Source organism: Gopherus flavomarginatus, chromosome 7, assembly GCF_025201925.1.
Source record: "Gopherus flavomarginatus isolate rGopFla2 chromosome 7, rGopFla2.mat.asm, whole genome shotgun sequence".
NCBI lineage: Eukaryota > Metazoa > Chordata > Testudines > Testudinidae > Gopherus > Gopherus flavomarginatus.
The window spans coordinates 48,521,274-48,535,557 of NC_066623.1; the positions used below are offsets into that span (position 1 = coordinate 48,521,274).

The 14,284-nt window shown below is 48.7% G+C and overlaps 1 protein-coding gene across 1 annotated transcript in view; it reads left to right on the forward strand.

The window, feature by feature from the left end:
* The window catches only part of LOC127055876 (uncharacterized), a 254,037-nt gene that overhangs the window by 188,536 nt on the left and 51,217 nt on the right, over positions 1–14,284 (forward strand). The gene's annotated exons all lie outside the window — the stretch shown is intronic.

Sequence of the window (14,284 nt, forward strand, 5' to 3'; positions counted from 1 at the left end):
CCAAACCTGTCACACCAAGCTTGAGCCTTGGAGATATTGATCTGCCCAAGCCTGCAACGGAGGGACTGGGGACTTCTGAAGGTCTCAGACTTTAATTTTGTGTTTGGTTCTTTATTTTACCCTGTGGGGGGACCAGACACTGGTAGGAAGCGATTCAGGGAGGCAGCTGCATAGCACCCCAAGGTGCCGATCTCAGCTGCCTACCTTGGGCCCTGAATCTTCTACCAGCCCTTAAAGAGGGGACAATGACAGAAGCCTGTCCCTTGGTGGGAAACCTAGTTGGGAGATCCTAAAACTCTAACTCATAGGGGAAGTCCTGAAGCCCTTACTGACTTCTGAAGGTTTCCACATCATTGGACTTGATCATGTGACCTAAGGCTGAGTCGCTAACAGGACAGACCCCCACCTGGCAGATCTGTTGTGAGAAAGAGGAACTCCCAGGAGGAAGACAACCTGCCACATGCCTGCCAGCCTGACCACTAGCCAGCACTGCTGGTGTGTGTTCCCCCTCACACAGCTCCAAGCTGAAAGTAAATGGAGTCCCTTTGTCTCTCAGTGTACATCTGCACTGCAATAAAACACCCATGGGTCAATGAGGGTATGTCTACACTAGGAAATTAGGTCAAATTTATAGAAGTCAATGTTTAGAAAGTGATTTTATACAGTCGATTGTGTATGTCCCCACTAAGTGCAGTAGGTCTGTGGAGTGCGTCCTCAAAACCATGGCTAACTCTGTGGGTAGCTATCCCACAGTTCCCGCAGTCGCTACCACCCATTGGTATTCTGGGTTAAGCTCCCAGTGCCTGTTGGGGCAAAAACATTGTCGCGGGTGGTTTTGGGTACATGTCATCAGTCCCCCTCCCTCCATGAAAGCAATGGCAGACAATCATTTTGTGCCTTTTTTCCGTGCAGACGCCATACCACGGTAAGCATGGAGCCAGCTCAGCTCAGCTCAGCTCAGCTCAGCTCAGCTCAGCTCAGCATCACCATAACTGTTGTGTCCTGTGTGCTGCTGGCAGCAGATGGTGCAGTAGGTCTGCAAACCATCGTCATCCACCGCTTCCACTGCAACTCTGCTCTCCTGCCATTGTAAATGAGCTCAGTCTCAACTGAGTAAATGAGGACTGGGTTCAATAGAGTAAATGAGCTCAGTCTCCACTGCTTGCACTGCAACTCTGCTCTCCTGGTGCCATGAATCCACCTCGCAAGTCCTCTCGTCATTTGGTATAAATATCTATTCCTGTGGCATCCGTTGTCATCCACTGCTTCTGCTGCAACTCTGCTCTCCTGCAGATGCCACGCCACGGCAATCATGGAGCCTGCTCAGCTCACTGCTGCTGTTGTGAGCATTGTAAACACCTTGCGTGTTATCCTGCAGTATGTGCAGAACCTGCAAAAGCAGGTGAGGAGGCAACAACAGTGCGATCACGATAGTGATGAGGACATGAACACAGATTTCTCTCAGAGCACGGGCCCTGGCAATTTGGACATCATGGTGGTAATGGGGAAGGTTCATGCCATGGAATGCTGATTCTGGGCCCAGGAAACAAGCACAAGCTGATGGGACTGCATAGTGTTGCAGGTCTGGGATGATTCCCAGTGGCTGTGAAACTTTTGCATGCGTAAGGGCGCTTTCATGGAACTTTGAGACTTGCTTTCTCCTGCCCTGAAGTGCAAGAATACCAAGATGGTAATAAAGGAGATTTACCAATCTCCTAGAGCTAGAAGGGAAACTTGAAAGGTCATTGACGCCAGCCCCCTGCCTTCACTAGCACGACCAAGTACTGATTTTGCCCCAGATCCCTAAGTGGCCCCTTCAAGGATTGAACTAACAATGCTGGGTTTAGCAGGCCAATGTGCAAACCACTGAGCTATCCCTCCCCCCCAGGCAAGCCTCACAGTTGAGAAGTGAGTGGTAATAGCCCTCTGGAAGCTTGCAATGCCAGACAGCTACCAGTCACTCGGGAATCAATTTGGAGGGGGCAAATCTACTATGAGGGCTGCTGTGAACCAAGTAGCCAACGCAATCAAAGAGCTGCTGATATCAAGGGTAGCAACTCTGGGAAATGTGCAGGTCATAATGGATGGCTTTGCTGCAATGGGATTCCCTAACTGTGGTGAGGCGATAGACTTGGCCTCGCAAGGCTCAGGCTGTTGGGCTATACAACTGCAATGCAGATATCTGGGCCCAGGCTCTGGGACGCTGATAAGGGGAGCCCCAGCCTGAGACTGAATGTCTACACTGCAATTGTGTAGCCCCATAGGCCAAGCCCAAGTCAGCTGACATGGGCCAGCCACGGGTGTTTTAATGCAGTGTAGATAAACCCTGAGTCGGGCTGTCCCTTCTCACTGAGGGGCTGAGTGGCCCGCAAACTGCTTATCCAGATCAACCTGTGCAGAAGCCACCATATTGGCCTTGCAGGATTTTCTAGTCCATACTGTCCCACCCCTGAGATGTGTCAGGGGGCTCTGGTTGCTATTGTTGAACTCCCATTGGTAAGACCCTCTAGAGACCCCATCCAGAGTTCCAGGGGCTGGCAAATTCCATGTGGGGGTTCCAGCTAAATCCCACTTGCTGCAGATTAAGCAGATTGCTCCTTGTCCTACCCTGGGTGGCTCTGGAGAGCAATTGATCACTGTCCTTTTTATAATAACTCTTAACATGTCTGAAAACTGTTATCAGGTCCCCTTTATACTCCCCAAACAGGGGGGACTTAATTTACTTCTTGTCCACCCCTACTTGGAGCAAAGGGGGAGGCGGCAGAAGGATAGTGGTTCTGATGCCAAATGGGAAATGACTCAAAGCCGTGGTCTACACTACGAATTTAGGTCAAATGTAGCAGCGTTAAATTGATTTAACCCTGCACCCATCCACATGACGAAGCCATTTTTGTTGACTTACAGGGTCTTAAAATCGATTTCTGTACTCCTCCCCAACAAGGGAATCAGCACTGAAATCGACATCGTCGGGTTGAATTTGGGTGTAGTGTGGACGCAATTCAACGGTATTGGGCCTCGGGCGCTATCGCAGAGTGCTCCATTGTGACCGCTCTGGACAGCACCCTCAACTCAGATGCACTGGCCAGGTAGATGGGAAAAGCCTCGCGAACTATTGAATTTTATTTCTTGTTTGGCCAGCATGGCAAGCTGAACAGCACAGATGACCATGCAGAGCTCATCAGCACAGGTGACCACGGAGTCCCAGAATTGCAAAAGAGCTCCAGCATGGACTGAATGGGAGGTACTGGATCTGATCGCTGCATGGGGAGACGAATTCGTGCTAGTTGAACTCCGTTCCAGTAAATGAAATGCCAAAACATTAGAAAAAGTCTCAAAAGGCATGAAGGACAGAGGCTATAACAGGGACGCACAGCAGTGCCGCGTGAGAATTAAGGAGCTAAGGCAAGCCTACCACAAAACCAGAGAGGCAAACAGCCGCTCCGGATCAGAGCCCCAAACATGCCGCTTCTATGATGAGCTGCATGCCATGCTAGGGGGTGAGCCACCACTACCCCAACCCTGTGCTTTGACTCCATCAATGCAGAATCACACAACACGGAAGCGGGTTTTGGGGACAAGGAAGGTCATGATGAAGAGATTGAAGACAGCTCACAGCAAGAAAGCGGAGAAACCAGTTTCCCCAACAGCCAAGATACGTTTTTCACCCTGGACCTGGAGCCAGTAATCCACCTAAGGCGGGCTCCCAGACCTTGAAGGCAGAGAAGGGACCTCTGGTGAGTGTACCTTTGTAAATATTACACATGGTTTAAAAGCAAGTGTGTTTAATGATCAATTTGCCCTAGCATTCATGGCCAGTACAGCTACTGGAAAGGTCTGTTAATGTGTATGGGGATGGAGCGGATATCCGTTCCAAAAGATGAAATGATAAAATATTTGAAAATATCTCCAAGGGCATGAAGGACAGAGGCTATAACAGGGACCCGCAGCAGTGCCGCATGAAACTTAAGGAGCTCGGGCAAGCCTATCAAAGAGGCAAACAGCTGCTCTGGGTCAGACCCCCAGACATGCTGCTTCTATCATAAGCTGCACGCAATTCTAGGGGATGCCCCTACAACTACCCCACCTCTGTACATGGACTCCTGCAAGGGAGTCTCATGCAACAGGGATGAGGATTTGGGGGATGACAAGATGATAGCGCACAGCAGGCAAGCAGAGCAACCGTTCTCTCCGACAGCCAGGAACTGTTTATCATCTTGGAGACATTACCCTCCCAACCCGGGCTCCAGGACCTTGAAGGCGGAGAAGGTACCTCTGGTGAGTGTACCTTTGTAAATATAATATATGGTTTAAAACAAGCGTGTTTAATGATTAATTTGCCCTGAAGACTTGGGATGTATTCATGGCCAGTAAAGCTACTGGAATGCAATCAAGCAACATCTGTTCTTTATCTCTCTGTGTTATCCTCAGGAGAGTGTTATCATTCATGGTCACCTGGTTGAAATAGGGGAATTTTATTAAGGGGATGTTCATGGGGGGCCATTCCTGCTGGGCTGTTTGCCTGTGTCTGAAAAGAAATCATCCCCGCTGTTAGCCACGTGGTGGGGGGAGGGGTGAAGCGATCATCCCAGAGAATTGGGTGCGAGGGGGGGTTTAGTTGGGTTTGTTCTCCATGTTAATCTGAAAACTGCAGCCCCTTCTTTTAAATGGCCAACCCATTTTAAATGGTCAACCCAACTCTCCCTTTTTTCCTCCCATAGCTTCAAATGTTTCAATGCTTCCCCTATCATCTCCATCCCAGAGGCTAGCACAGATAAGAAGGTGAAGAAAACGCACTCGTGATGAAATGTTCTCTGAGCTCATGCAGTCCTCCCGCACTGTAAGAGCCCAGCAGAATGCGTGGAGGCAGACAATGTCAGAGTCCAGGAAATCACAAAATAAACATGAGGACAGGAGGGATGCACAAAAGGAGAGATGGCTGGAGCAAGAGGAGCGGTGGCAGCAGCCTGATGAGAGGAGGCAGGATGCAATGCTGAGGCTACTGGAGGATCAAACTGATATGCTCTGGCATATGGTTGAGGTGCAGGAAAGGCAGCAGGAGCACAGACCGCCGCTGCAGCCCTCCTCCCCAAGTTTCTTAGCCTCCTCACCCAGATGCCCAAGAACGCTGCTGGGGGGGGCCCTCCGGTCACCCAACCACTCCACTTCAGAGGACTGCCCAAGCAACAGAAGTCCGGCATTCAATAAGTTTTGAAGTGCACGGTGGCCTTGTCCTTCTATCCTTCCCTCTTCCACCATCCCACCCCATGCTTCCCTTCTCCACCACCCCTCCCGGGCTACCTTGGCAGTTATCCCCCTATTTCTGTGACTAATTAATAAAGAATGCATGAATTTGAAACAACAATGACTTTATTGCCTCTACAAGTGGTGATTGAAGGGGGGAGGGGAGAGTGGTTGGCTTACAGGGAAGTAGAGTGAACCAAGGGGGTGGGTGTTCATCAAGGAGAAACAAACAAAACTTTCACACCGTAGCCTGGTCAGTCATTAAACTGGTTTTCAAAGCTTCTCTGATGTGCAGTGCACCCTGCTGTGCTCTTCTAACCACCCTGGTGTTGGGCCGCAGATAATCAGTGGCCAGGCCTTGCTCAGCCTATAGTTGAACAGCTCCCAACTACTATCCAGGGTGCCTGTGTATGGCTTCATGAGCCATGGCATTAAGGGGTAGGCTGGGTCCCCAAGGATAACTATAGGCATTTTAACATCCTCAACTGTTATTTTCTGGTCTGGAAAGTAAGTGCCTTGCTGCAGCCGTTCAGACAGACCAGAGTTCCTGAAGATGTGAGCGTCATGTGGCTTTCCCGGCCATATCACATTGATATTGGTCAAACATCCCTTGTGATCCACCAATGCTTGCAGCACCATTGAAAAGTACCCCTTTTGTTTTATGTAATGGCTGCCTTGGTGCTCCAGTCCCAAGATAGGGATATGCGTTCCACCTATCGCCCCACCACAGTTAGGGAATCCCATTGCAGCAAAGCCATCCACTATGACCTGCACATTTCCCAGAATCACTGCCCTAGATATCAGCAGCTCTTTGATTGTGTTGGCTACTTGGTTCACAGCAGCCCTCACAGTAGATTTGCCCCCTCCAAATTGATTCCCGACTGACCGGTAGCTGTCTGGCGTTGCAAGCTTCCAGAGGGCTATTGCCACTCACTTCTCAATTGTGAGGGCTGCTCTCATCTTGGTATTTTTGTGCTTCAGGGCAGGGGAAAGCAAGTCACAAAGTTCCATGAAAGTGCCCTTATGCATGCCAAAGTTTTGCAGCCACTGCGAATTGTCCCAGACCTGCAACACTATGCGATCCCACCAGTCTCTGCTTGTTTCCCTGGCCCAGAATTGGAGTTCCACGGCATGAACCTTCCCCATTATCATCATGATGTCTAAATTGCCAGGTCCCGTGCTTAGAGAGAAGTCTGTGTCCATGTCCTCATCACTCTCGTCACCATGCTGCCTTTGCTTCCTCGCCTGCTTTTGAAGTTTCTGGTGCTGCATATACTGCAGAATAATGCGTGAGGTGTTTACAGTGCTCATAACTGCCGCAGTGGTCTGAGTGTGCTCCATGCTTGCCATGGTATGGCGTCTGCAGCAGAGCAGAGTGGCAGCAGAAGTGGTCGTTCGATGACGATGGTTTACAGCCCTATTGTACTGTCTGCTGCCAGAGTAGGAGAGCAGAGTGGCAGAGGAAGTGGTCGTTCAATGATGATGGTTTGCAGCCCTACTGCACCGTCTGCTGCCAGCAGCACCCAGGACACAACAGGGGCGGCTGAGCTGAGCAGGCTACACGCTTGCTGTGATATGGCGTCTGTGTGGAAAAAAGGCACGAAATGATTGTCTGCCATTGCTCTCATGGAGGGAGGGGTGACCGCCAACATGTACCCAAAACCACCTGCGACAACGTTTTTGCCCCATCAGGCACTGGGAGCTTAACCCAGAATTCCCATGGGCAGCGGGGACTGCGGGATCTGTGGGATAGCTACCACAGTGCAATGCTCCAAAAGTTGACGCTAGCCTTGGTACTGTGGACGCACAGGGCCACCAACTTAATGCGCTTAGTGGGGACACACACAATTAACTGTATAAAATTGCTTCCTAAAAAAATCGACTTCTATAAATTCGATCTAATTTCGTAGTATAGACATACCTAAAGAAACTCCCAGGCAACCAGACTGTGTCTGAATACTGTGACCAATTGCAGAACAGCCAGGAAAACCCAAGTCAGGAATAAAATCCTGCCCTCACATCTGAACCATGGAGTTTGTCCTAGAGATCTTCTCTCTACATATGCTGATCTCTCACAGGGGGAGTGTGAAGGTGGGGGTCTGGACAAAACTCCACCACGCTCTCCAACCTTTCTTCTTCCCTGTTCTCCCAGGAGGTGCTAGCTCATGTGTCTGGAAGGGCCTAGGTCAGGGTGGTGTTGATCTTTCCAGTTGTGTCACCTGACCACTAGCAAGGGGATCTGATATACAGACATTTTGTATGGTGCGTCCACTTCTGACCAGGACGTGTGCCCTGTGCCTGTCACTCCTGCCGTACAGCTCACACAACACAGATGAGGTCGGCAACGTGGAAAATTTCAGCTTACCACTCCAGGGGCGTCAATAAACCAGATAGTTAAAACACAATAGCTTATTGGGCTAAAAGGCACTGGAGAGACTGCCAGCCATTGCCAACAGATATAACAGAAAAGCAAATGGATTGTCGCAGAGTTTAATGGGCCAGACCCTGGGTCAGAGCAGGACACAGGAGGTGGAGGGGGACAAAGGGGCTTTCTGCATCCAGAATCCTTGGGGGGAGCCAGATACCAATTCAACTCCCAGCACAAGGTGGAGTATTCTAGAGGCTGCTCTAGTTTGTGCTGTCCCCTGGGGCTGCTGGTGTGGGGGGCCCTCACTGGAGCACAGTGCGCTGGGCTCAGGCCCCATCACACATGTCCATAGCCAAAAGTGTTGTAGGTAGGGATGATGAGTATTTTTATCCCCAATGTACAGAGTAGGAGGCTCAGCAACATTACATTGAGCATCATCTGAGGGCCTAGGCACTGGGCTGGCCGGCAAGAGACTGGAGTCCTGCTCCTGGTCATGAAGCTGCCTTGTGCTGTGAGCAAATTCCAGAACCTCTTTGTATGGAAGGTATGATAGTCACTGGCTGCGTAATCTTTGCAGTGTGCTGTCTGATTGCAAAGTGTTAGGAAGACCAGGCAGTGAGAGAGGCAGGTATAGTCTCTGGATCTCCTGGCTTCTCAGTCCCTAACCCTTAATCAACTTCACCAGCTGCTGGCTTTTTAAAGTTCACAAAATCCCAAATTTTGCACCTCCCTTCCCCAACAGCCCTGAGAGCCTCACCCCTGGAGTTCACACACATCCTGTGCCATGTGAAACCTGCAATGTGGAAGCTGGGGCTTCAGGCTCCAAAGCACGATGGGCACAACAGGTCTCCTGCATGCTCTGAGTGCAATCCTCTAACCATTCCAGTGACTAACCCTGTGATGGCATGTCCACCTCACACAAGACTGGAAGGGGTTAAGATGGCCAGGCAGGTCAAATTAACTCCACAGGCTGCACCTGAAGGTATTGATTGCAAGCAGCCTCAGCTGGGCAGGAACAGGGGGTCCTATCAAGCCAGGAAGCTGGCAAAAGACAAGGGCTTCTGGGAAGAGGGAGGCGGGTTTGGAGCAGGTACCCCCAGAGAAAGGAGGGGAACTAGGAGTTGTAGGAAGGAGTCCAAAGAAGGAGTGACAAGAGCTGCAGAAAAGCAGGCCACAGTTGGAGGGATACGGTCCCTGGACTGGAAACTGGAGTAGTGGGTGGGTTGGCCTGGGTTTCCCCCTACCAGCCACCGGGGAAGTGGCACCATCAGGGCAGTGTCAGAGATGACTGACTGAGATAGTTTGTGTGGAAAGACTTTGGGGATGAGTCACAAAGAGGAGGCTGCAGTTCTTGGAGCAAGAGGGACCACAGGACAAGACAGGACAAGTGAAGACACTGCCAGAGGAGGGTGCAACAGCAGGCAAAGCTAATCCCCAGGACAGCCAGGAGGAGGCGCCACTAGTGGTGAGTGCACCCCGTCACAAGCCCCCAATCCAAAATGATTTCATTCTACAATGTTTCTTTTAAAAATGATGCCACATGAAACAAGGTTGCATCTTTCTATAATCTCTGCTTGGTCAGTCATACTCACAGACATGGCTATGAATCTGTAAACTGATAGGCTGCATTGTGTAGGTTACTGTAAATAGTTTCCAGAATTGTGGCTTGCAAATATTCTCATGATATAGCATTTGACACAAAAATGCATCCCACTCAAATCTGACATCAATCAGTGTAAATCACTAGGCTGCACACAGTAAAACAGGCAAACATCATTTCTCATGCTGGGAAAGTCTGCAGGGTCCTTTTGGGATTTAGAGCATATTTTCTGTTATATAATTATATTCACTATCTCTGTGAAAAATTCTCCCCTTGGTGAGTGTAACGATGCTGCCTTTGGTGGGACTCTTCTGAGAGTATCAGTTCAGGACAAATTGCTTTGAGCAGGGCAGTTACAGCCCAAGGCTGGGATTTCTTCACTTCTAAGGCAAACCAAACCAGCTAGAGAGAGAGGACTTCGGTTTTACCCCACTGGCTAACCATAAGTCATATAAGCAATTTCCTTAGACACTCCAGTTTCCAGTATCACCACCAGTGCCATTCATTATGGGGATGAATGGTTATGAAAACCAATACCCTAGCCAAAGAAAATAAGGTTCTCTCAATCCTGTCGGAGAAAAACATAGTTCTCACTCTCTGGTTGGGTGCAGCAAATCAGATACTTTATTTTCTCTAGCAATTGCATGGAGGGAGAGAGCTAAACAGGTCTCTCTATTGGTAAACAATTACAGCAAGCATTTATACCTTTTGTTACATACAATGAGCAACAGTTGCATTTTGTTTATACATTGGTCATCCTGATATCTTATTTTTCACATCTATTTAGACTCTAGTATACATTCCATATTTATCTATACAAGGTCTCAACAACTTCTCACACAGTTCTTTCCCACTCACCTCACACAATCCTCGCTTCTATAAGTCTCACATTATTAGGGTTACAGCTAGCCTGACTCTTGCTCACAGAAGAGACTGCATTAAAATCCTCTTCAAATTCTTGTCAGTTCTTTCTCTACTTCCACAATCCCAAAGGACCAAGCCCCAGATCCAGGTCAATATACAAATCAGATCTTACCCACAAATCACGCTGTTGCCATTCCCTTAGAATCTAAAATCTAAAGGTTTATTCATAAAAGGAAAAAGACAGATGAGAGATAGAATTGGTTAAATAGAATCAGTTACATACAGTAATGTCAAAATTCTTGTTTCAGGCTTGGAGCAGTGATGGAATAAGCTGCAGGTTCAAATCAAGTCTCTGGAGTACATCCACAGCTGGGATGGGTCATTCAGTCCTTTGTTTAGAGCTTCAGTTTGCAACAAGTTTCCTCCAGAAGTAAGAAGCAGGACTGAAGATAAAATGAAGGGGTTTCCAGAGCCTTTTATATTCTCTGCCCTGTGGAATCTCACAGCAGCAAGTTTGGAGTCACATGGGCAAGTCACATGTCCATGCATGACTCAGTTCTTTACAGTTCTTTACAAGCCAACACCATTGTTTACATGTTAGTTTGAACGTTTCCAGGAAAGCTCAGATGTGGATTGGTGTCTCCCAAAGTCCATTGTGAGTTAAGTGTTTCTTGATTGGGCGCTTACTGAGAATAGTCCCTTCTCAGGAAGCTGACCAAATGCTTCACTGAGGCTATTTAGAATCATACACATTGAGATACAAGTACATAGCCATATTCATAACTTCATCTATAAAAATGATACACACATACAGATAGCATAAACATAACCAGCAAACCATAACCTCTTTATAGACACCTCACATTTCAACCTTTGTACAATATTTGCTTCAGATATATAACAGTGGTTGCAACAGTGATCTATACAGTCACAGTTTGTCAATAATGTCACAGTGAGATTGCAGCATGAAAAGTAGCTGTCTTCACTTCTTCAGCTCTCTTTCCTGCCTCCATCCCCTCCCTCTTCTGCTGCCCTCTGCTGTTGCCCTATGGAGAGCTTCACTGATGAGAGGCGGGATTGTGATATCAGCTGTAAATGAAACTGTTACATACACTTACCCAAGAGTCTTTGCACTGCTCAGTCCCCATTTCCAGTGTCTGCAGACAGCTCAGAATCCATACAACTTTCCTGCTTGGGCATGGCTGTTCTGGATCTCAGCAAGAACTTGGATAGATGCCTAGGCTGTCCTGAAAGGAACCTCAAGAGGTCACCTACGCCAGTCCCCTGCACTGAGGCAGGATTAAGAAAGGACAATGAGCTCTTAGTTTTGACAGATTTCTTAATAAAAACAAGTCAAAATATATCCCCAGGATGTGGACAGCCGGTATCTCCAAGTGCTCCAGTCACAGTATTATTATTTAATCCCAAAGCTTGACGTAGGAGTGAGAGAGGAGATCATATAGAGAATATGTGTATTTCCCACTGTTACCAGAGGGTTCCATGCTGGCAGAAATCTTGATTGTACTTTTCCTAGTCAATCTATAAAGGTGAGGATTATCTTGCAGGTCTATCGTGTGACATACTCCTGAAAATGTGCCATAGGGAACAACCAGACCGTGGCTGTGGGGATGGGCTAGATGTGATCTAACATGCCATCCCCTGGCTCTACTTGTTATCTTTAGAAGTAAGTTTCTCTGACTCCAGGTTTTATGTGCTGTTGAGGGAACCCCCCTCAGCTCTGGGTATGACCTCTCTGAGGGTACGTCTACACTATGGGATTATTCCGATTTTACATAAACCAGTTTTGTAAAACAGATTGTATAAAGTCAAGTGCACGTGATCACACTAAGCACATTAATTCTGTGGTGTGCATCCATGTACCGAGGCTAGCGTTGATTTCCAGAGTGTTGCATTGTGGGTAGCTATCCTGTTAGCTATCCCATAGTTCCCGCAGTCTCCCCCGCCCCTTGGAATTCTGGTTTGAGATCCCAGTGCCTGATGGGGCAAAAAACATTGTCGCGGGTGGTTCTGGGTACAGCCTCACCCCTCCCTCCGTGAAAGCAGCAGACAACCGTTTCGTGCCTTTTTCCCTGGGTGAACTGTGCAAACACCATAGCACAGCAAGCATGACCACAATCATGGACGTTGTAAACACCTCGCGCATTCTCGTGCAGTCTATGCTGAACCGGGACCCGCAAAGCCAGGCAAGGAGGAGGCGGCTATGGCAGAGCGGCGACGAGAGTGATGAGAACATGGACACAGAATTCTCTCAAACCGTTGGCCCCTGCGCTTTGGAGATCCTGCTGGTAATGGTGCAGGTTCTAGCCATGGAATGCAGATTTTGGGCCCGGGAAAAAAGCACAGACTGGTGGGACCGCATAGTTTTGCAGGTGTAGGATGATTCGCAGTGGCTGCGAAACTTTCGCATGCGTAAGGGCACTTTCATGGAACTTTGTGACTTGCTTTCCACTGCCCTGAAAGGCCATAATACCAAGATGAGAGCAGCCCTCACAGTTGAGAAGCGAGTGGCAATAGCCTTCTGGAAGCTTGCAACGCCAGACAGCTACTGGTCAGTCGGGAATCAATTTGGAGTGGGAAAATCTACTGTGGGGGCTGCTGTGATGCAAGTAGCCAAAGCAATCGTTGAGCTGCTGCTACGAAAGGTTGTGACTCTGGGAAACGTGCAGGTCATAGTGGATGGCTTTGCTGCAATGGGATTTCCTAACTGTGGGGGGGGGGGGGCGATAGATGGAACCCATATCCCTATCTTGGCACCGGAGCACCAGGGCACCCAGTACATAAACCGCAAGGGGTACTTTTCAATGGTGCTGCAAGCATTGGTGGATTACAAGGGATGTTTCACCAACATCCATGTGGGATGGCCAGGAAGGCTTCATGACGCCCACGTCTTCAGGAACACTACTCTGTTTAAACGGCTGCTGCAAGGGAATTACTTCCCAGACCAGAAAATAACAGTTGGGGATGTTGAAATGCCTGTAGTTATCCTGGGGGACCCAGCCTACCCCTTGATGCCATGGCTCATGAAGCCATACACAGGCAGCCTGGACAGTAGTCAGGAGCTGTTCAACTACAGGCTGAGCAAGTTCATAATGGTGGTAGAATGTGCATTTGGCTGTTTAAAGGCGCGCTGGCACACATTACCGACTCGCTCAGACCTCAGCCAAACCAATGTCCCCATTGTTATTGCTGCTTGCTGTGTGCTCCACAATCTCTGTGAGAGTAAGGGGGACATATGGCAGGGTGGGAGGCTGAGGCAAATCACCTGGCCACTGATTACGCGCAGCCAGACACCAGGGAGATTAGAAGAGCACACCAGGAAGCAATGCGCATCAGAGAAGCTTTGAAAATGAGTTTCGTCATGGGCCAGGGTATGGTGTGACTGTTGCGTTTATTTCCCCTTGATGAATCCCCACTTGATTGACTCATTCCCTGTAAGCAACCCACCCTCTCCCTTCGATTACAGCTTGCTTAAGGAAATAAAGTCACTATCATTTAAAAATCATGTATTCTTTATTAAAAAGTCTTTATAAAAAGAAGGAGAGAACTGACAAGGTATCCTGGGAGATGTTTGGAAGGAGGATAGGAGGGAAGGAAAAGGCCACTAAAAATATTTCAAAGTAATGACAGTCTTTTGGTTTGGCTGTCAACGGGGGTGGAGTGGGCGGGTGCACGAAGCCTTCCCCCACACGTTCTTACACATCTGGGTGAGGAAGATATGGAACATGGTGAGTGGTGAGGGTGGTTACACAGGGGCTGCAGTGGCACTCTGTGACCCTGCTGCTGTTCCTGAAGCTCCACCAGACGTCGGAGGATGTCAGTTTGATCACGCAGCAGCCTCAGCGTTGCATCCCGCCACCGCTGATCTTCCTGCCGACACCTCTGATCTTCCTGGCGCCACCTCTCATCTCGAGCGTCCCTCATGTTCACTGGCATCTTTCCTGTAATTTGATACCACGTCCTTCCACTCATTCAGATGAACTCTTTCATTGCGGGTTACTTCCATGATTTGCGAAACATGTCGTCTCGCGTCTTTTTTTTCCTCCGCCTTATCTGAGATAGCCTTCGGGATGGAGTAGGGAAGCTTGAAAACTTTGCAGCTGCATAAGGGAGGTAAAAAAGGGAGAGAAGTATTTAAAAAGATACCTTTTACAGAACAATGGTTATACTCTTTCACAGTGAACAACACTATT